This window comes from Aquila chrysaetos, chromosome 12, assembly GCF_900496995.4.
Source record: "Aquila chrysaetos chrysaetos chromosome 12, bAquChr1.4, whole genome shotgun sequence".
NCBI classification, from domain to species: Eukaryota; Metazoa; Chordata; class Aves; order Accipitriformes; family Accipitridae; genus Aquila; species Aquila chrysaetos.
Window position 1 is genome coordinate 20,688,396 of NC_044015.1, and position 21,595 is coordinate 20,709,990.

The following is a 21,595-nucleotide window of genomic DNA, read 5'->3' on the forward strand; positions in this document are numbered from 1 at the left end:
GCTTTGAGGGTTCTTTTCTGAGAAAGGAACAGCATTCCTAAACTACAGACACACCTCATCTTGTAGCCACATGTTAAATACTGGGGAAAGGTCAGGGAATACCATAGCTTGCAGCTAGGTGCCTATATCCAGGCCTCTGCTGTAAAAAAGAAAAAGAGAGAGAATGCCACCAAAGCATGGTCAAGAGAATAGCAGCCTGACCATCAGGTGGGCCCTCATGTTCAATTGTAGGAATACTTAATTCAAAATCGGCTCTTCAGCCCAGCCCAGTTCCAGTAGGAACTTATTTTCCCAGAAAGGAAATCTAGACATCCTTGGGTTTAGAAAGTGGTTTAGGTGGTGTTTTTTTCCACCTGGTTGCACCAAAATACCAGTTTTACTGCATGCCTAGGCACTTGAGTAACTGTATGATCTAGGCCTTGATGGTTCTGGGGCTAATAGTTTTGATGCACTAAATCAGTTGCCTGTAGCCCACCTTTACTTATAACCAGCCCAAACTTCCCACTTTTTTGAGCTGCATGTGCGAGCTTGAGTGAGATTGAGCCATTTCTTTCCACTTTAGTTTCCCTACCCATACATATACCCATACAATACCCTCTCATAATAAACCTACAGATTTACATAAATAATTACTCATTCTGACATACCTTTAATCAGTGGATATCCATTCTTTCATTAACTAGCATTGCTAAAAATTATGTACTGAATATGCACCATTAACAAGATGGAAAAAGCTCTCCTTCATGTCATTTTGGAAGCACATCAGCTGGTTACAAAACATTATTTTTTCCCATTCAACCTTGACCGGAGTTAGAACTTGTTGGTTGTCATGGCAATAAAAGCATTCAGGTGGTAGGAAAGACAAATTAGCAGGTTCCATTTGAAACTACTCTGTTAGGGTACGTTCCTTGGAAGATTTATATACCAGGCAAAGATTGATAGTACTTAGTTTTGGTGTAGTTGAATGTTTTGAAAAATCAGTCAGTATGATAAATGTGAGTTTCTTATTATTTGATCTCATTTTATCTAGCTGTCTGTTTGCCAGAATACAGCAGTGATTGATTGACTAAATGTCTTTAATGTCTTTTTTAAAGTATACCAACAGGAAAATAGTAATCTAGGAGGCTCTTTTGCATTGCTCTGTATGTATCAGAGAGTACACTTGCTTTTATAAGCAAAACAGAATAATACTGCTACTTCAGAAAGTCCTTGAAGCTTTTAATAAAGCCAGCTTTAAGCTTTAAAAGTTGGGATAGTTACATACCTACTGATGCAAGCTGTCTTGCCTTTATTGTCAATGCATTTAATTTAAAAGAATTCACATGTGATCAGATGCCAGTAGCCATTTTCTGGGTTAGAACAAATGTATGAAGTTTTATTGTAGAAATTTTACTGTTTAGGTTTTCATTTTCACTGATCTAAAACAATTAAAAATAAATGGGGTTTTTTTTGTGTGTGTGTGAGAACAGGCAGACAAGAAACATGTAGCTCTTTCCAGTGTAGACTTCCTCTGACAGATCTGATTCCACAGCTTCTTGCAAATAAAACCACAGTAACAGAGACGTTCCACAAAAAATCCTCATGGCAAGAATAACTACACCTAAACAATTCTTGACAGATACTTCCCTTGTGTACTCTTAACTATCCCTGCTGATGGGGATTATACAGCCTTCCTAGGAAAACCACTGCAGTGCTTAACAATCCTTACAGTTAGGAAAGGAATTCTTAATGTCTAACCTACATTTTTCATGCTGTAGTTGATGCCCTTTCCTTTTCTTTCATACACAATGAATATGGAGATTAATGTGTTCTCTTCCTCTTTGCAGTAATCTTTAACGTGAAAACTGTTACTATGTCTCAAGGTGCATCCACTGAAAAAAATAATAAATTTATCCCAGCTCATGTTTATCCCACCCATCAACTCATCTTGGATAACTCCTCTGTTCTTTTCCTGCCGCAGCTGTGAAGGAAAGTACATGAAACCAGTTTAACCCCATGAAACCCCAAAAGCAGGGGCTTTTGCAAGTGGGGCAGGATAAGAGCAATCTCATGGCTTTCATGAGTCAGCTGACAGGAAATAATAGTTCTGCTGGTTTCAGTAGAGCAGCTATAAATTGTCTAAACAAAACAACCTAAGGTTTGTAATTGTTTCTCAAAGATCTTGCTTTCTAACCTACTCATTCCTGTTTCCCTTCTCCAAACTAAAAATTTTCCTCTCTATATTGCAGTCTGGTACCCACAGCTGAAGACAATACTGAAACTTCTGTTAAGCTTATATTAAAAAGAGTATAAACTATACTATATGCCTTACAGATTGCTATTTTTCTTCTTCCTCTCTACAACAGAATGACAGATTCAACAAAACTACTGCTAAGTCAGGCATACCTCATCTTCTACTTTGTAGTTGATTACTCCCATCATAAAAAGCATGATACTTTGCACTTGCCTTCACAGAACTGCCTTCAATTTTTTTCAGTGTTTTTTTCCTACTTGTCCAGATCATTTTCAGTACCACTCTTGTCTTCTAATTTGCTTGCAGCCCCTCCCAGTTTGGAGTCAAGCAGTGAATGCTCTACAGAGTGCTCAGCAATTACACTTCCCACGCAGTGCTCAATTCTGCATATCTGGCACAACAGGGTTTGTGGACTCATCTTGCTGCTAATTATATTATGGAGCAGGTAGAATGAAAAGCCAAAGAATTTAATAATCATGAAAATAACACGGCCTTCTAATTCCAAGGGGAGGTAGCATGGTCACACTTGAAAACAGGCTGCTTATATGGAAAATATAGTGTGCATTTTTGCCTTGAAAGAGGGCATTTAAATCTCTGACCTTCACAAGCAAGCCCAGCAACAGCATGCTATGATTTTTTTCTCTCTGTTTTAAAGTAGTTGCTTTTATTTCCAGTGTCATTGCAATACTTAGACAACAAAATTATTACATAGTGTCATTGTCAGTTTTCGAGTTGTGAGATTAATTAGTTTCTGCCAAAAGAGAGATCTCACCTAAATGCAGAAGAGACAAAAATATGTTTCAAGGTATCAGTGAATAAAAGACTAACAGCTGTTATGACTAGAAGCACTGTGCATCATAGTATTTGTGTTCATTGATGCAATGTCAGGAGAATTTTTCAATATATATTGAAGAAAAAGTTTCAGAAACCGACAGTGACATTTAGTGCAAGAACTGAAAATAGAAGCAGTAGCTTTTAGATCGTTTTTTCTTCCGTAGCATCTTAAGTAGGCAGAAAGAGGCAGGGTCCCCAGTGCCCTGGCAGCCAAGAGGGGAAACCGCATCCTGAGGTGCATCAAACACAGCATAACCAGCTGGTCAAAAGAGGTGATTATCCCACTTTATGCAGCGTTGGTGTGGCCTCACCTTGACTACTGTGTGCAGTTCTGGGCCCCACAATTTAAGAAGGAGGTTCCTGTCCTTGAATGCGCCCAGAGGAGGGCAACAAAGCTGGTGAAAGGTCTGGAAGGAATGTCCTATGAGGAGCAGCTAAGGACTTTGGGTTTATCTAGTTTGGAGAAGAGGAGGCTGAGGGGTGACCTCATTGCTCTGTACAGCTTCCTTGAGGAGGGGAAGCAGAGAGGGTGGTGCTGATCTTTCCTCCCTGTTATCCAGTGATAGGACGCGTTGGAATGGTTCAAAGCTGCACCAGGGGAGGCTTAGGCTGGACATTAGGAAACATTTCTTTACCAAGAGGGTGGTCAAACACTGGAACAGGCTTCCTAGAGAGGCAGTCAATGTCCCAAGCCTGTCAATGTTCAAGAAGCATTTGGACAATACCCTTAATAACATGCTTTAACCTCTGCTCAGTCCTGAATTGGTCAGGCAGTTGGATTAGATGATCATTGTAGGTCCCTTCCAACTGAAATAGTCTATTCTATTCTGTCTATTCTATTCTGTACCTGCACTATCTATCAAATGGTACTGCTCCTTCAGGCAATATTACCTTGCACTAGTATTTTGAATATATTTTTATCTAAATTTAATAAGTGGCCTGTTATTAACTTAGAAATGGTTACTGTTTTATTTGCATTATTGGAAATTTTGTATTTTTGATCTAAGAATTCTGTATCAGACTTTTGGAATAGTGTGTGGGGCGAGGGGTACCACACACAAAGCTTACTACACATGACAGGGGTACCACACACATTACAAAAACTGTAATGTTTCCTGGGACATGGGAAAAAGAGAAGAAGCCATAGGGAAGATTCCCAAGACAAGTGTTGAAAGTGATAAAAATGTTCATCACTACCAAGTCATCCTTCTCATTCATGTTTCACAGAAAAAATCATTACTATTGGTGAATATTTCTGTATATTTTGAACACAATGGTTTTAAAGCACTGGAGAAAAATAATGAAAGGTGACTCCTCAGTTCTCTGTCTGTGATGGTTCAAGGGCAAAACTAAAGTTCTGTATAAAGGCTGAAATAAAGGCATTGAAATTGACATTAAAGTGCAGATACTACACTTCACTCAAATTGTGTCTGCCTTTCCCTCCGAGAATAGAATTCAGACACTGTAAAAGTCTACCACCATAGGAAACTCAGGAAATTTGCCCTGTTTCATTTGGCTGGTATTGTAATATTTTAGCTCAGAGAGCACACAGGTGAAACTCTGGGACCATCTTCAAAGTTGAACCATTTTAAAGAAATGCATAGTTTTACAATTAGGGAAATGAAATGAGATTGTCTTTCCCTTCAGTTGATATTGAGTCATAGTTCTCAGGGATATTAAAAAAATAAAACAACTAAGGCACCTTTGTGATATGTTTCCAATGGCAGTAATATGTGCTAAACTTACGATCACATATGAATTATAAAACAAAAGCATTGTATGTTCACCATTACCACTTCACATAGTTTGATCCATGAATGGGAAGAACACAACCAACCTTCTTCTATTCTTTATTTGTCATATGCATTTTCACTTCCTTTCTTGATCATTCTTCCTGTGGCTCCTGCTTATCACCACTCATTGGATAATTTTAACTGCTTTGTTTAACTATAAGCAGTAATGAATATACCTTCTAGGTATACCTGCTAATAGTGTTACGGAGAACACTTAAAACTCTATTTGTATTTGAATGTTTATTTTAATTTCTCTCATGATTAACACTGAAAAGCTATTGCTTTTTAACAAAAATATTGTGGTCTTGGAATGCAGAGGAATATGGAACCAGGTCTCGAAACTCCAGTTCCTCTCTACATTCATTTATATTTCCTTAACATAAGTTCATTTTTTGATTTCACATTTTTTACAATGGTAAGTTTTCAACACAGGGAAGCTCATTTCTCTCTTACTGCAGGAATATGTTAATGAGTAGTTATACTTCATTTGGCTTAAAAGATAATAACTAACACTCACTGTAAGCATTTTTTAGTCAGCTTATGCTGTCTACTGCAATGTCTTTTTCCTAGGGGCTCATTAGATTTTGAAGAATAGTGATTAATTGCTGAATATAACATATTTTTTTCCAACACTGAAAAATGTATGGGTTATTGTATTCATGTTAAGCAGGTAATCCATGAATATGTCACTTGAAGTATCCACTATCCTCATTTACTATTTCAGGGATCTAATCTACATGCATTTCCTTGCCAATGGCTGACCTGTTAATAGTAAGATCAGCAAGGCTACAAGATTTATTGTTGGCCTATTCTAGAACAGCCTCATTTAGAGATGAATCTACAACAGTGACTGAAGAATTAATTAGAATGATTGTGCAACTTATCTAACATTCTTCAAGGCAGTTAGGACAAAATACCCATAAGAGAATTTTTTATTTTTCAAAATTAATGCAGCTAGAACACGGTCACTAATGACACAACCTCTTGACTAGATGCTATAATGTTTTCAGATGGCAGTCATGCATTCAACAAACACATTTGATGCACAACATAAGCAAAGTCTGCCAAGTGTTTAAAGTCATGTCCTTGCATCAGAATATACATTTCGTTGATTGGAATTACTAGCAGAAGCGGCCAAGCAACTATAGGCATTATATACAGACGCACATGCACACACACAGACATATATAATTTCTTTCTGCAGTACTGTCATCATGCTGTCACACACCACTGTCTCTAAGATTACATCTGTTTATAGTTATAGGATATGAATTAGCATCTTTGTCTTATTTTAGCCTCTAATGATCTTTTTTCATTTTGCAAATGCAAACTTGTCTTTGTTTTTTCAGTTGTCCTTTTCCAGCTGAACCTAATGCAAACAGCAAACTTGTAATAAGTTAACAAATTGATTTGCTTTACTAATATTTTAAAGTTTTTTAAAAGTTGTCCTTCAGCATTGAGCTGATCAGATACTGAATGCTTATATTATATGCTTTTCTTGGAAATCTGTATTATAGCACTATAGTAGACTCTTAGTGGCCTAAGGCTATATAAAAGACAAAGCCTACAGGGAGAGGTGTACATTTGACTACAGCAACTAACATAGCTGGAAGTAACACGAGTTTTCAGACTCACCACTGGAAGATGTAAAGGAATGCTCATGTGCTGAAGGTTTGTTATTCAAAACAGATGCTTCACCTGTTAAGTGGTATTGTGACTCCTTACAAACCTTGCCTAAAAATTCTTTATGGCACAAGGTAGAACTGTCTTTTTCATTGCCTGTACCTGCTGGAAGATCTGCGTGGGGATTAGCTGTATCATAGAGCAAAGCAGAGGGCTTTTAAGGTGAAAGGTGCAGTAAGACTTGAATAACAACAGGTAAATTGGAGAACTCTCATTTCAGCTACCTCTATAATAGAACTTCCATTACTGTGCTTCTCCTCTTCCTTTTTCTGAGATACCTACCAGTATAATACATACATTAGTACAATTTAGCCTTACAAGGAGACAGTGGATGGTCTCTCAAAGACCAGTAGGCTGGTCATTCTTGTACTTATTGAAAAGAATTGCTATTCTTTACCTTACTTTATTCTTACCTTATTAACAAAGAAATTACCTCTGCATTTCTGTTGCTGACAGTCCCCCATATTTTCTTACCCCATTTTGTCCTCTGCTCTGTCTCAACAATAATACATCCATGAAGATCTACATTCTGCATGAAGTTATTTGAGTCCCCAATATTGTAATTAATTTTTCCACAAAAAACCTCCCATTATTCCCAGAAATTTAGAATGATACTTTGAAATGTAAAGGAAATGAAGACAGAATATTCAAGCCAGGAGCCAGGGCTTTGCTCTCCATTATGAGACTTTGCAATAAGGAGATGAAAGTTTATTGAGAAGGCAACAATCTAGGTCAGCTAACTCTTCTGAAAGAGATGAGGGGTGTCTTGAATCAAACTAAGATGACAAATTCTGCTTCAGTCAAACTATTTACTATTCAGAGTCCTATGTCATAATAGGAAAATGGTGTTTTTCTTAGTTTCCAGTCTCCTCCTGCTTCTCAAATTCCTTCATTAAGTCCAGTTATTTTGTACTTAAGTGCCCTGAGATCTAAAGTACTTAGCCTCTGGCTTGTGAACCAAATATTGTTCTTACAGGCTTGCCCTGCTTTATGCTCTGAATATTGTCTGTAGTGTTGAGTACACTATTCATCTTCTAGGAAAATGTGCCCTTTGAAGTAAGTAGCGTGAGAAAAGTGTACAATCTTAGGGAAACACAAAATTTGGGGGGTTTGTTTTTTTGGTTTGTTTTTTTTTGTTTTGTGGTGTTTTTTTTTTTTCTTTTTTTCCCAAAAATTACCAGAATCTATTTTCTTGCCATTGCAGCGGACACAACTCTTGTTCATATTCCAGTGTTCTCACAAAGGGAAGCCTACCACCTTGTTCTCTTTCACTGCCTGATGACTTCTATCACATCTGTGCAAAGTGCTATTATTCTTTTTTTTGTCTCCTCAGTCCTTAAATTCTTCCTCTATTTTACAGCATTGTCCCACTTCTTGCAGACATATCTGTCTACAGTTTTCATTCAATAATGTTGGCTTAAAGAACAAAAATCTTAGGAGACTATTGTTCACATCGGCCCTGTACATGCTGACATGAGAACTGTGTAAAATAAGGAGATAAATATACTTTGGTTTTGTGCTTTTGACATGGCCCTTGCAGTTTTTATGGACTTTTTAGTTCTAGTAGGAAGTAATTCTGTTTGACTGGTATGAACATGTTTCTTTATTTATTGCAACCAAAGACAGTGTGTAAGATTTTCACTAGCATAAATGTCAGCCCAAAGGGCCAATTCCTATTGAATGTCAAAAGAAGATGGATATCCAAATGCCAAGTGCTACTGAAAATATCTCCATTTGTTAATACCCATATTTTAAGTGGAAAATCTCTTTCTCTCTGCCTAGACCTGTGTGCCTGTACGCATGTAAGCATAATTATATAGATACTAGATTAAATTCAGGGTCTTAATATGTTAAAACTAGACACAGAGCATTGTGAGTAACATGAGTTAAGTCTCTCTGGCCACTGGGTGTCAATGTTGATGCATATTACATTAAGAAAGAAGAATTTTATAGGCAACAGAAAACAAATGTTTCTAAGTAGATAGTATAAATGGATTATCTAGGTTGACTGGGAAAATTTGCTTATTCCTTCCCTTCTACAGAATTGTTCACTTATAGTAATTGCCTAATACATACATATCTAAATACATACTAATTTTTCCTGTACTCATTCAATATGTTTGTCACATGATTCCATTATGTAAGTTGTTTCTTACCCAATTTCACTGTGTTTCAGCTGTGTCAAAAACTGCATTGAATTCACAGAAGTTTGATTACAAGGACAAAAGCACTTTTTTTAAAAAAAGCAAAATCTAGCAACCGTTTGGAAAAAGTATTTGAAGACTTTGAAAAACACACATATTTTATTGATATTCCTCCATAGGTTTTGCTAAGTTCTTTAGTATTCATGTTACTAGTTTCTCCAAAAAGAGCTATCTAGGCCTACTGATTTCTAGGACAACAAGGAATCTTTGCTTACTGTGGTACACATTGCTATGCTGGATTTAATGTATCTGTGCACACATACTTCTGCGGTCATCAATATGGTAGTATTACTTTGAAATTGCCTAAGTAAAAATGGTAACTACACTGCTACAGTCTTCAGAAATAAGTTTGCAAGAACTAAATGCATTTCTAAATAATTCCTCAAGTCCTTTTGTTACCGAAAAGCTTGGAATGAAGAACTTATCAACACCAATTTAGTGTAGATAAGCAGACACTTCTTTATTGACGGCCGGGTGCGCGGGCGAGTCCTCTCACGAACCACGCACACCTGTCTCCAAAACAATACACCTTATATTAACACTTATCGATACATATTCCTTAGATTTCTAAGAAAAGTTATACATATTCATTAGACTTCCGGGAAATCATTAGCATATGTAAATGTCCTTTACGCAGGCACAGTGAAGGTTTCTCCAAGGCGTGGTAAGTCTTGGAGGCGGGTAGCTTTTGACTAGGAGGTGTGTTTTGGTATTATAATGAAGCAAAGTTCGTCTAGAGTTTATGATTTCTTCATCGATGTTATGGCAACAGGTGCAATCTATCCTTTTTGACAGTAGCTATGCGGTTATCTCTAATGGCTCTAGCCAGGGGCCTTCCAGGAGCCTTGTACCGCACATTCTATCTTTGGGGATCGGCCGCTGCGTTCCAAACAGGCCGTTGTCAGGTAACGTACTGAATGACTCTTACACCACCCCGTTGTCAAGTATTTCTTTATCCTGTTCTCTAAGTTCTAAATGTTCCTACTAGACGATTTTAGCCAATATCTCCGGCCTTGGTACGGGGCTATACAGGGGATTTCACAGCAGACGCTGGTTGGTGGTTAAATGTATAAAATACATCATACATATGATTTTGCTAAAATATTAAAACTAAATGTGATTAATTCTAACAAATCAGTGACAAATCAGTAACACTTTTTTTAAATGCTTTTTCACTTTCCCACCACTTTTGGGAAACATTTGTAACCACCTCCATCCACAGCCAGAATTCACAGGAAATTACATTCTCGCTGTTAAACAAGCATTTATGATTAAAAGGATCTGCTGATAAAGCACAATAGCCTTTTGAGAAAATTACACTTTGTAAGTGCTGAAAGTCCAGATGAAAAAATTGGCAGCCTGAAACAGTTGTAAACTTTTGTCTTCCTCTTCTTTTTCTCTCCTTTTTCTTTATTGCTGTAGTTGCCCATTATAGCAACTGTATTTAAACCCAGTCAGGCTCATGATGGATATTATAACATAATCATGTTGTTCCTGATGGGAACTTATAATTTAATTAAACTGAGCACTCTCTATTCAACTTGGAATACAAATAGACACCCCACATGCCAATTATAAGTACCCACCTGGAGATCATCAAGAATGAGAAGGATCAGATAAGAATAGCTCTTTTTGGCTCCCATCAAGAAATTACTTTCCTCTTCCATTATCAAAGACCTTGCAGTAGAAATTTTAGAGTGGACACAAGATGATCAAAAGCAATGGTCCATTGCTAGTTGCAAAGCTTTGGAGCAATTAAGCATTCTCATCCTCCTCCCCATCAATATCCAGTCTATACTGGGAAACTGACAATTCAACCAGCTGACAAAATCACTGTGTCATATGTGTATATTAACTGGAGAGAGCGCTAAGCTCATTTTTTGTGTATGTATTTATACCATCTGAGTATGGAAAACCAACTGTGTACCTTTGGGCCTCTGGTATATTCACCATAAATTTAAGAAAGGAAAATTTAAATTATGGTATGTAAGAGACTGAATTGTTATCTCAAGCCGTTTGTCTCAAAGATTGTTAGGTGTGAGGGACCAGACTGTCATCTCAAGCCATTCATCTCAAGGAACTGTGAACTGTTTATCTCAAGCCCTTTGTCTCCAAGATGGCCAGTTTAAGCAGGACACTTCTCTGTCCATAAGGACGATTACCAGGCCATTGAGGCATCCAGGGGAGGAAACTGGGCTGGAGCTGACGAAGCATGCAAGAATGTGGAGACTACCATGGAAACTGTAGTCTTTGAGATAAGATACTGGTTTCTGGTGTTGGTCTCACAAAGGTCGTGTGATAGACGAAACCTGCAGCGCGTGAACAGTGCATAAACTGTATGTGCATGCATCATCGAACTATGTCCTATAAAAAACCGTGGAGACAAGCCGTGGTGTGCACCCACCACCGAAGAATTGAAGACTGAGGACCAACGGGATGTCGCTGGATCCATGGTGGTGACTATCCTTGCAACTCTATCCCGACTGCTTCCTTGATTTCTGCCTTTTCTTCCATTCCATTCTATCCTATCGCTACTATTTTCTACTTTTGATACTTTTGATAATAAAAGCTCTTTGGGCTATATGGCATTTGACCTTGTTTGTGTCTTAATCTCGCTCTTGGGATCATATCGAAACCTTCCCCGACGTTGGATCGGGACATGGTATTGCAGTGCTGCTGCTCTGGGGGAGGGAGTCAATATATCCCACGTTACAATTTACTTTTCCTAAATGTGTCTCCAAAAGCAGCAAAGTGAAGTTTCCCAGTTTACGTGCAAGAGAAGGCTGTCAGAACTGCACCTTCTACAAATGCCTCCAGCAATAGGGCATTTCAGAACCACATACAAGTCCCCAGTGGAGAAGAATAGCTGCACTGGGATACTTTTGGCTAGAGGTATAGAGCTGACATAGCAAAGAGTGAAAGAGTCAGCAAAGAGTAGAAAGAGACAGCAGACTTGAGAAACAAATATAGAGATTTCATCTGGCTGTGCACTAGTGGAGAAACAGGAGCTCTGACAAGACAGAGCAGATCAGATTCCCATCCCATCATGGGTGCACTATTATTGATCTCAGGTGGAGGTCAACAGTTCTGTCTCATTGCATTTTGACAATCTGGTTTATGCTATATGAGTACTGCTCAGCAAAACTCCTATATGGTATCACTGAATTTGTCCGTCACTAGGTCAGGCAAACATCTCACAGGAATTCTTAACTACAGCTGATCCTGCCTGAGGGCAGTGGGGTGGGATTAGGTGATATTTCAGGTCTCTCTTCCGCCCTGTTTTTTATTCTGAGAAGACTAGGTGATGCCCCACTAATGCAGTGTGACTTGTCCTGTCGTTGTGAGGGTCATACCAAGGTGGTTAGCTCTGTCACTCAGGGTTAGATTATATCAGTGTTTTTGCCAATGAGGACAATATTACAGAACACACAGCCCCGTTGAATTCAGTGCTATTAGGGAACTAATAACACTGAATCTGTGAAGCGTATATTATCACATAAAGATATTTGGCCTACAGAAACTAACAGTAACGCTTCTCAGTTTCACAGTTACAATTTCCTGTGCAATGTTGGATTTACAACTGGAACAGTTTTCAGATGGGAAATGCAAATATCTACATCCAGTGAAAGGCATAAGCACCCACAAACTGTCAGTGCTTTGATCCAAATGGCATCCACAGCCCTAAGTTAAGCATTCAAGCTACCTTTACAGTGCACTGGGAAAGTTGATGAGGTGCTGCAGCACAGCAATCCTTCCCCCAAAAGCTTTAAATTAAACTTCAACAGAAGTCATCTTTTCTGGCTTTGCATCGCAGTGTAGAAGACCTGATGCTACTTCGTTAGTTCATCTGGCACAAGCAGAGAACTGTCTCCCAACAACCTCCTACTGGGACTTGGCCCATGATGGCCTGACCTCAATACTCTTTTCATTACAATTAAAAGCTTATTTGTTAATATGCTTGGGAACTACTCTAATTATTTTTTATTTACAAATACAAAGGAGGTAGTAAATGCAAAATGTCATAATACCATTTGACGTGTGGAAACAGACTCCACAATCAGTGAGATTGTAAAGTAGGTATGTTTATTCAGCACTGGGCAGCACGGGGGTAGTCCCACCAAAGTCGTGCACGCCTGATTCGGCAGTTCGCTTCAAATTTATACAGTCAAGTGTTACATATACATGGAGTTTCGTAATACGCCTATACGTAGGCATGATCTATCCCCGCTTCATATTAAAATTAGTTCCAAAACTCACAAGGCCGGTCGTGGCTGGTTTTTGAGGTCGACTGCTGCTTCTTATCAGGGACTATCTCCTGCCCCAGCCAGCCTCAACAGTGCAAACGTTAAGCATCACTTCTCATCCCCTTGGGCCATGTCTACCTCTACTGAAATTTCTTTAACTTCATTATAAGCTAGATAATTATTAAACAGTTCTTATCTACATCCATATACCTACTATATCTACTAAGGTTCCTTTGGCTCCCCGTTTCACATTGAATGATTCTGTTTTAACTCAGGAAATTAAGATTTTTTTCTCAAAAAGAATTTAAATCCATTAAGTAACTGCTTGTTTGTGACATTGGTTTAGTTCGAGATCTTCTTAGATTTCTAAAGGCAATAGGCATCTAAGTGTCACTAAAAGTCAGTGGAATATTAGTTGTCAAGCCCTCTAATGCCTTTAAAATAACAGATCTAAATAAGTCTCATTTATGTTGTTTAGCAAGACACTGTTAAGGCTTTGTGCAACTTTTGCAATGTTAAGAACTTATTTTTAGATTGATCTCAATGGGAGTATGTGTATGGGTAAGTGCTAATCAGAAAGTACTGGAGTTTTTTAATTTGCCCTTAATTAAAGTAATAGGAAAAAAAAAAGCACAGTATAGATAAGGCAAAATTGCTGTGCAGTCTGTAATTTTGGAATTTGCCAATTCTAGCTGTGCATTTTTCTCATTCTTTTTGCATCTAATTAAGCTATTCCATTATTTTATTTAAAAACAAAGTAGCTTAATATCTTCTTTGAAATTTCTTGAAAAATTATTTATTTAAATTTACCTGATCTTTAAGAGCCTGAGATATAGTTACAGAAGAAACCTATTTGATAAACACACATGCAAAGTAAGGTATTATTACTGGAATTCCTGCCTTGAATCAAAATGTCTCCTGTCAAATAATTCTTAAGCACAGTTTACTACACTGAAGGGTATTTTCCAGAGGTTTATGGTGAGTTATATAAAAAAAAAAAAATTAAGTGAAGATTTAGCATATTTAGTATTTGATTCCACAACAGAAAAATAAAGAAGCCAGTTTAGATGTTGGGAGAGTAATTCATAAAATAATACTACAGTTGGCTACAGATTGGGGAGGTGGGGGGAGTGCATTTTTATCCAGACAGCATGTCCTTTCTGAAAGAAAAAGAGGGGGAAAAAAAACGAACTAAATACACAGGCTGCAAACTCCATAGGGACTTCTTCCAAACACTGTGCCTTTATTATTGCTTTTCAGTATACAATCTTTAACTTGTTTAAAGCTGCTCATCCCATTGCAGTAAAAATTATTATTTTCAGCTCTGTCACCTTATCTCTCTTACTTATTCCTCATACTGTTCTGGCATAGTTTAGTTAAGGCCTGTTCTTATGTGAATTTATTTAGGTCAGACTCCTCCCAGTGCTGCCTCTAAATAACTTGTGCAGCAGTTGGGTAATCCTATAACAGAAGAATAAACTGGCGGATACTGATCTCTACTCCTTTCAGTAATTAAAATTAATTAGGTTTTTCATTCTAAGACACATATAGTAGTTGGGACTGTACGTATGAGAAAGGAATCAGAAATAAAATATTACCTAGACCCACACGGTGTCCTTTTCATCCTCCAACTACTCACTACAACAGGGGTCCTTTGGGAAGGTCTTTATGGCTCCAAAATTAACAGTGTCCAGAATTCTGGGCTGGGCACTTTGATAAAGTTAGTGTGAGAAGACATGCCTTGTGATGCAGACCTGTCCTTGGTAAGTCAGTGAAGGAGCCTGCAGTTAAAAATGGGAAACTTGTTTCTCTTATAACAATTCATCTTTGTGTACATCCTCTGAAATTCCCACGTTGCCATTAGGAGTCTGGGTAGCAATGACTGGGCCACACTCAGCCCACGGTTCAGAAAGTGGAACATACCTGCGCTTTAGGGTCAGGTATCCTATTGGTCAGGGAGTTTTCAAGGCAGTCATATTCTAGTTGTTTATTTGAGTTTGAGTGAAAACTGAATGATGGAGATGATAGTTTGAGACTCTGATCTCAGTGCGTGTTAAATGTTTGCTCATTACAAGAAGCATTATATTAAGTGCCAAAGGTGTAGGATTTTGTTCAAAAGAGATTTAAGGCTGTAAATAACCACTGATTACACTGATACTCACAAGAACTATCCAAAAGGAAGTGGACTGGGGATGTGATCCAAAAGGTAATGAAGCGAATGAAAATAGAAAAACTGAACAGTGAAACCTTACATAAGTCTTGTAAAGAGGAAACAGACCAAAAAATACATTTGTACAAGTATTTTCAAACATGCATTTCTTTTAAATTAGGCATCTCTGTAAGTAGATGCCTAATCAGCCAGTTTGATTTGGAATCAGTCAGTTCCTGATGATCCTACTGAAATTCATGTCAGACTTGTGGATGCACAGCACCTCTCAAAATCAGGTTATCCAGCTGAGAAGCTAGAATATGGATCTGAGTCATTAATATTGGACTCCCATATCTGCAAATGTTGACTTAAGATATTTGCATAGGTGTCGTTTATAACATGCTTTCGGACTCCAACTTTTGTGTACTCATCAACAAAAAGAAGAGTTGTAACAGAATTCTATTCTTCTCCTTTGGATAAAATGAGTTACACAGGGCACCAAGTGTGAATGTTTGGTGCTTGACTGCAGTGTTCAAATGTGCATGAAACCAGGAGAGTTCTGTGACTGCTTTGTATTTCTAAGCATTTCCTGTACGTACCGCTCTTCTAAGGCTGCTTCAGGCTTGAAAACCATTCTGCTAGGAAATGTAGGATTCTCTCTTCTCAACATCATTTACCATCCTAGTTACATGTGCTGTAACTGTCCAATGAAAATATATACATGGTTCTCCAGTTCTGTTATTCATAATTGTCAATACTAACGAAGACGTAGATATAGCTGAATTGCTACAAAGATAGAATTTTACCTGGATTCTTGATAACATTTTCTTCCTAGCTATTCATAGTTACAACTAATCTCAGCAACTCTAAAGCAGAATGATGGCCACATTCTGGCTTACTGCCCAGGTGAGACACAGCTGCAGACCAACCCCTCTCTTCCCCATGCACCTTGGACTGCAGAAAAGGAAGGAGACTGGCTACACAGACAAAATTAAATCTGCTGCACCCTCTGAACACTTCTGCCATCTAGAAAACCAGGCAGCAGGACCCTGAGATGTAGCATAGAAAGTACCTGCAGTTCAGCTCATAAGAAGCAACTTACATTGCTCTGTTTCCAGAGTTTTAAACATTAATTAAAATAAGCCTGCTGAGAACATGCAGTAAGTCATACAGCCAAATATTGGTCACTCAGACTTTGGTTTTGATATTCAAAATAGTTGTAACGTTATAACTTCAAATCACAAATAGTTACTAATGTCCTTCTTTGCTTCTTTTATATACCATGACTTAGGTCTTTCTATTTTGTTGAAGGCTTAGTGGGTTATAGATATTGCTGGTACTGCTTTTATTCTTTCTGCACGATGGAAAAATTGGCTATGTCTATCAGATTTTACATCTAACCATTCAGGTATTAATGTCCTAGAAAATAAAATCTTTCAAAATTCATTCACATATAAAAAACAACCAAGAAAATATCAATCTATTAATTATCTCAACATGGCCAGTGATGTAGCTGCCCCAGTTGCTCAAATATTGCTATTAAACGTGTTTCAGTTCAATAGATGTTTCCCTTTAAACACATATTCTGAAGAGTATTGTATTACTAATGTAATAAGGAGTCATTTCTCTTGATCTGACATAATCAAATAATTATCAAAACAATAAATGTATAGTGTTGTAGAAATCCTCATATTAAAACAAAACCTCAGAAGTGAAAATGTAATAGGGCAAAGAGAAATGCTCAGCAAATTATGGCTTTCATAAGCTTTGCTAGATCTCCAAGTCAAATTACTTATTTTATGGAGAGCAGAGCAATGTCTTGTGCAAATTCCTGATATCATTCAGGTGTCTCTTTTTTCAGGAGAAAAATTATAATTGTGTCATCATGACTCAGTAGAAATTAATTTTCTCTAATATTGCCTTCAGTTCCTTGTAATAAATCCTTGGGAAAACTTCCAAGGACAATGTTTCTGTAATGCAAAAGTTCATCAGTTCTTGATTTTCTTCTTTTTATAACCCTGTGGAGCTAAAAGATTCTGCAGGATCTTGAATACACAGTATTAAGCTGTTAATCCATATATAGATATACACTCAACACTTTCATTCAGTGTTCCCCAAGTGATTAAATCTGTAAAAATAACAAAGACAAGTAATTTAGTGATTTTATTTTTCTATACTTTTCTATAGCCCTTTTTCTTCATAGTAACCGGATATCCTTCCTGGCTGTGGGTAGTCTCAGATACCTCTCCATGTAAAAGTGCAGTACCCAGTTAGTCAAAATGCCTATATACCTCAGTAGTAGTTCTTGCTGAAAAGACCCTAGGTCTAGACATAGTAGTCTTTTCTTAAGAAAGGGCATAGTCACTGTAATTTAGATTCTCCAGTGACTCTTATGAAAGATAATAATGGATATCAAAAGCTGCAGTTTCCTGCTCTGTCCCTATTTCATGATGTGCAGCTCAGGCAGTTTATTCAAGGACCTACATGAATGAGCAAGAGGTAGCAAGTTTTGAGAGACTGCTCATAGTATGGACTCCAAGGATGAAATTCAGCTCACCTAACTGCATTTTGGCAACAGAGGAGTCTGGGCTCCTGTCAGTGGAGTTTAGAGGGTGATTCATCATGCTCTGAAAATAAGCTTGTTCCTCTGGTTAGCTTGGAAACTGTGTTAACTCCACTGAGTGAACTGATTCAATTTTTACTGACTGTTACAGGAACCTAAACATGCAAATCAGATAAAAACTTCTACATTTTAGGCACCAAAATTTAGGAAAGATGAATCCCTTTAATACAGAGTGACCTGAATCTATCCCAGATGCCAAACCCCAGTATTTATACCATATTCCTAGCTGTGCTGCTTTGTTTTGCTTAGTCGTCTATAGATCCTCATCACAATTACCCACACATGGATATGCAAAATATGGCGCGCAACAGTTTCAGTGATGATATCTTCAGTATTCGGTATACTGCAAACCTTGGTGTGAAATTCATCTTCTAGCCACTGCAGTATGTCCCATACACAGTTGCTTTTACATGCCATGCTGCCACTCTGAAGGCGCTTAGCGTAGTAAAAGCAGGAAAGATAGCTACATTTTCCCTCTGTCCCAATTCCTATTCATTAACTCACATTTAAGCTGTAGTATAATCCCCTGGATGGGTGACTGCCTTATTAAGCGAATCCAGGCAAACCATTTTGTGTGCAGTTGTCCCCACTCCCTTACTTCTTATAGCTCCACAGACCGCAAACTTTGTGTTGTAATGCCTTGCACAAGTAGAGCAATGGGTCCTCTTCTAATACAAAGATTCAAGTACCATAATAAGAAAGTATTAATTTGCTCCTCTCTCTTCAGGAAAGTGAGGAAGCCTGTAAATCTTTAAAGATTTTTCTCTTAAAACTCAAATATTCTGCTGCATTAAACAAGTAACTGGTAAACAATTTCATTTGACCTTTCTTTGCATCTCACACTTTTGTTTTGGATTAAACATTCTTTTCTTGATTGTACTTTCATTAATGAAAATGCTTCAAAAATATTAAAACACAAGAGGGAAATTATTGTAATACACCATAAACCCCAATGCTGCTTTATTTCATACTATGAAAAGAGAACTTTCTTATCATAAAACTGGCTCTTCCAATATGTAAAGAGACTACTTCAGAATATACCAGTTAGAATATTGAATCTTACTGAAAAAGATTAAAACCCGTGTAGTCAAGTCAGCAGCAATAAAAATATATGATCCTACTTTATTTGGAACCACTTTTGTAATTGTCTTTTCCTCTCAAATAAGAACACTAGTCTAGTAATTGTTCTACAGGTTCACAATAAAGCCTGTGCATTTTGAAAAAAGTCTACCTTTCTTTCCAGTGCGTTACATTAAAATTATTTTCTGCTTTAGAGACATAAAATGAGGCATAGATTTTAGGTTTGAATGCATTTTGGACCAGCAATTCACCTGGATCTTTGACTAAGCGCCCCATTTTACATCATTTAAATAGAGATTTTACACCTTAGAAGCTGAGGCTACAGTTTGCAAAGATAGGAATCTTAAAACTATGTTCTTACAATCTCTATTTGTCACATAAATGAGTGAGTAGAGAGTCCTGCAACTACTATTAACTATAGTGGGGTTGAGATGAAAAATTCAATTAAGAAATTTATTTCTGGCCAGATGGCATTATTGGCATTATATTAATAGTGGTAAGTACCTATCTATTAAAACCTGAGTGACCACCCACATAGCTTTACAAAAGGGTAAAGGCAATTTTAAATGAGTTTATGTTATATAGTCACCTACAGCATTAAACAGAAAGAGCAATGCAGATACCTGTCTGCCTTGCTGTCTCTCCTGTGCAATAAAAACAGCCGCTGAACGTTCCAATAAACTTTGAACAGTGGTTTTTAAATTCATCCCAAGCCTCATAGCTTCATGCAGTCCATTCAGCACCAAAATCTCACAGGCTATTACAATACACACATACACCTATGATCATGAACTGAAGAGGAAAATCTAATTCAGAGGAATATAAGGAAGTACTTGCTATGACAATGGGATCAATATAAGTGACTTACCAAAACAGAGGCCATGACAAAAATTAGAACACTTTTTACTCTTCTTAGAGTAGAATTGTTTCCTCTTAAGCAATATGGGAAACTCAGATGACTGCTGCATAACTATTTAGGTAAGAAAGAATACAGACAGGTGCATAAGAGGGAGCAACCCTATGTTGGCATGGTGGTGCACAAGATGAAAGCATGGTCTTTCCTATCTCCATAATTCTCTGATTCCTTAATTTTTATAATAGGTTTTTTTATATTATTTTTATACTATAGTATGACAAAAGAGTGCTAACAAACAAGTCCCACATCATCACTGTAATGCGGTGCTTGTAGGACATCTGTAGTCATCACTCATCATCTGTGCAATAACTTACATGTTCTTCTGTATTTAGATGTGGTACCGTTTGACAGATTTCTCCCCAAAACATGCTGCCAGCTGTTTTCTCCAGTTCCTTTCTTGTCTTTCTCCAGAGCTATGGCTAGTTAGTTTTCAGAGTTTCAAGAAGCAGGTGATACGCAGACATAAGACTATTTGATGTTCAAGTGCAGCAGCAGCCAGGGTTAATGGTGGCCAGGACAGAATGGCTGGAATATAAAGATATTTTGTTGACCAATTTCTCCCAGTCTTTCTCTATCTGTTCACAGGCATGGAGAACAGCCCTGAGACTTCTGGTGGGAGATTGAAGAAAATGCTTTGTGCATATTGATTTTCTAGTCTACCTGTGGTATGGTATTCTATCTACACAGCATCTGAAATACCAAGTTCAAACATCACTTAGATATATAAAATTCTTTGCACAATTTAGTTACTTAAGCCATTGCCTAGATAAATTCTTGTGCTTCTTCCAGCAATGGCTGTTCTTTAAGTACACCAATCCTATTGTTATAGTCTGGAAACAGTAACTGCCCACCATCTAAACACCAGAAAGCCTGTTCTAGACAGCTACTGGAAATTTTAAAATGTCATATCTGGTATTTTTCATTTCTTTCAAATAGTTATCAATAAGCATTTTCCTTAAAGGGGACTGAACAGTATTATGAGCCTTTTCACACAGAAGGAAGATGGATTCAAGGAAAATTTTTCACTGCAGTCAACTCTGAATACTAAATAATGTCAGTTCAAAAAAACTTTAGTGACTAAACAGAGTCAGATTCTGAAGTGGAAGGAAATGGTTAGATTTAGTATGATTTTTTTAAATTCTTCCAGATAGCAGGTACGTTAAGACTGAAAATTATTTTTGTGAGAGCCCACATTTTTTTAAATTTCTACCTTAAAATATGAAAATTACAAGAAAAGGTATTTCACATCAGTTGTCCATTCCCTTAAACCTCTTGCTCATTCACTATCACTACCCAAAATTACATTTTTATTTTGGAATTCTGAAACTGTGTTGGAAATGTTCTTTTGTAAAAAAAAAACCCAAGGCATTTTATTCACAAGTGTTTTAGTTAATACATTTTATGGGCTTTTACTACTGAGTAAAACTTCTTTTCTAGGCCAAAGCATTTCATTATTGCAATTAAAAATTTACCACTTGATACCAACTTTCATCTCTCCAGGGAAAGGTTGTCATATTCTCAAAATATCTTTATTTTTTTAGCCAAAAAGATAGGGCCAATAATATATTTCTGACTAATAGTATGACTCTAAAACTTTCAAGCATTCTTTTTATTTTCTCCAGCAATGAAAGGTTCAGAGAAAAGACGTTGTGACTTCATTATTAGTAGTATCATTGTTAGTGATAAATATGCAGGTTGATTTTCTAGAATGATATGGCCAAACTATCCCAAAGTTAGCTGATAAGAACAGGATTGAGTGTAAAGACTTTCAGCAGCAACTAGGAGCCCTAGTCACAGACCAAAACTGTGTTATATACCTTGCTACAAGGAGAGATT

General features: G+C 37.3%; 1 long non-coding RNA gene across 1 annotated transcript; it reads right to left on the reverse strand.

Moving 5' to 3' along the window:
- Positions 1-583: 583 nt before the first annotated feature.
- LOC115349441 lies at positions 584-20,284 on the reverse strand. The gene is made up of 4 exons (XR_003926085.1): positions 20,074-20,284; positions 15,862-17,268; positions 2,125-2,132; positions 584-595 (listed from the first exon to the last, which is right to left on the reverse strand). It is a non-coding gene; the product is annotated as an uncharacterized LOC115349441 (long non-coding RNA).
- Positions 20,285-21,595: the final 1,311 nt, after the last annotated feature.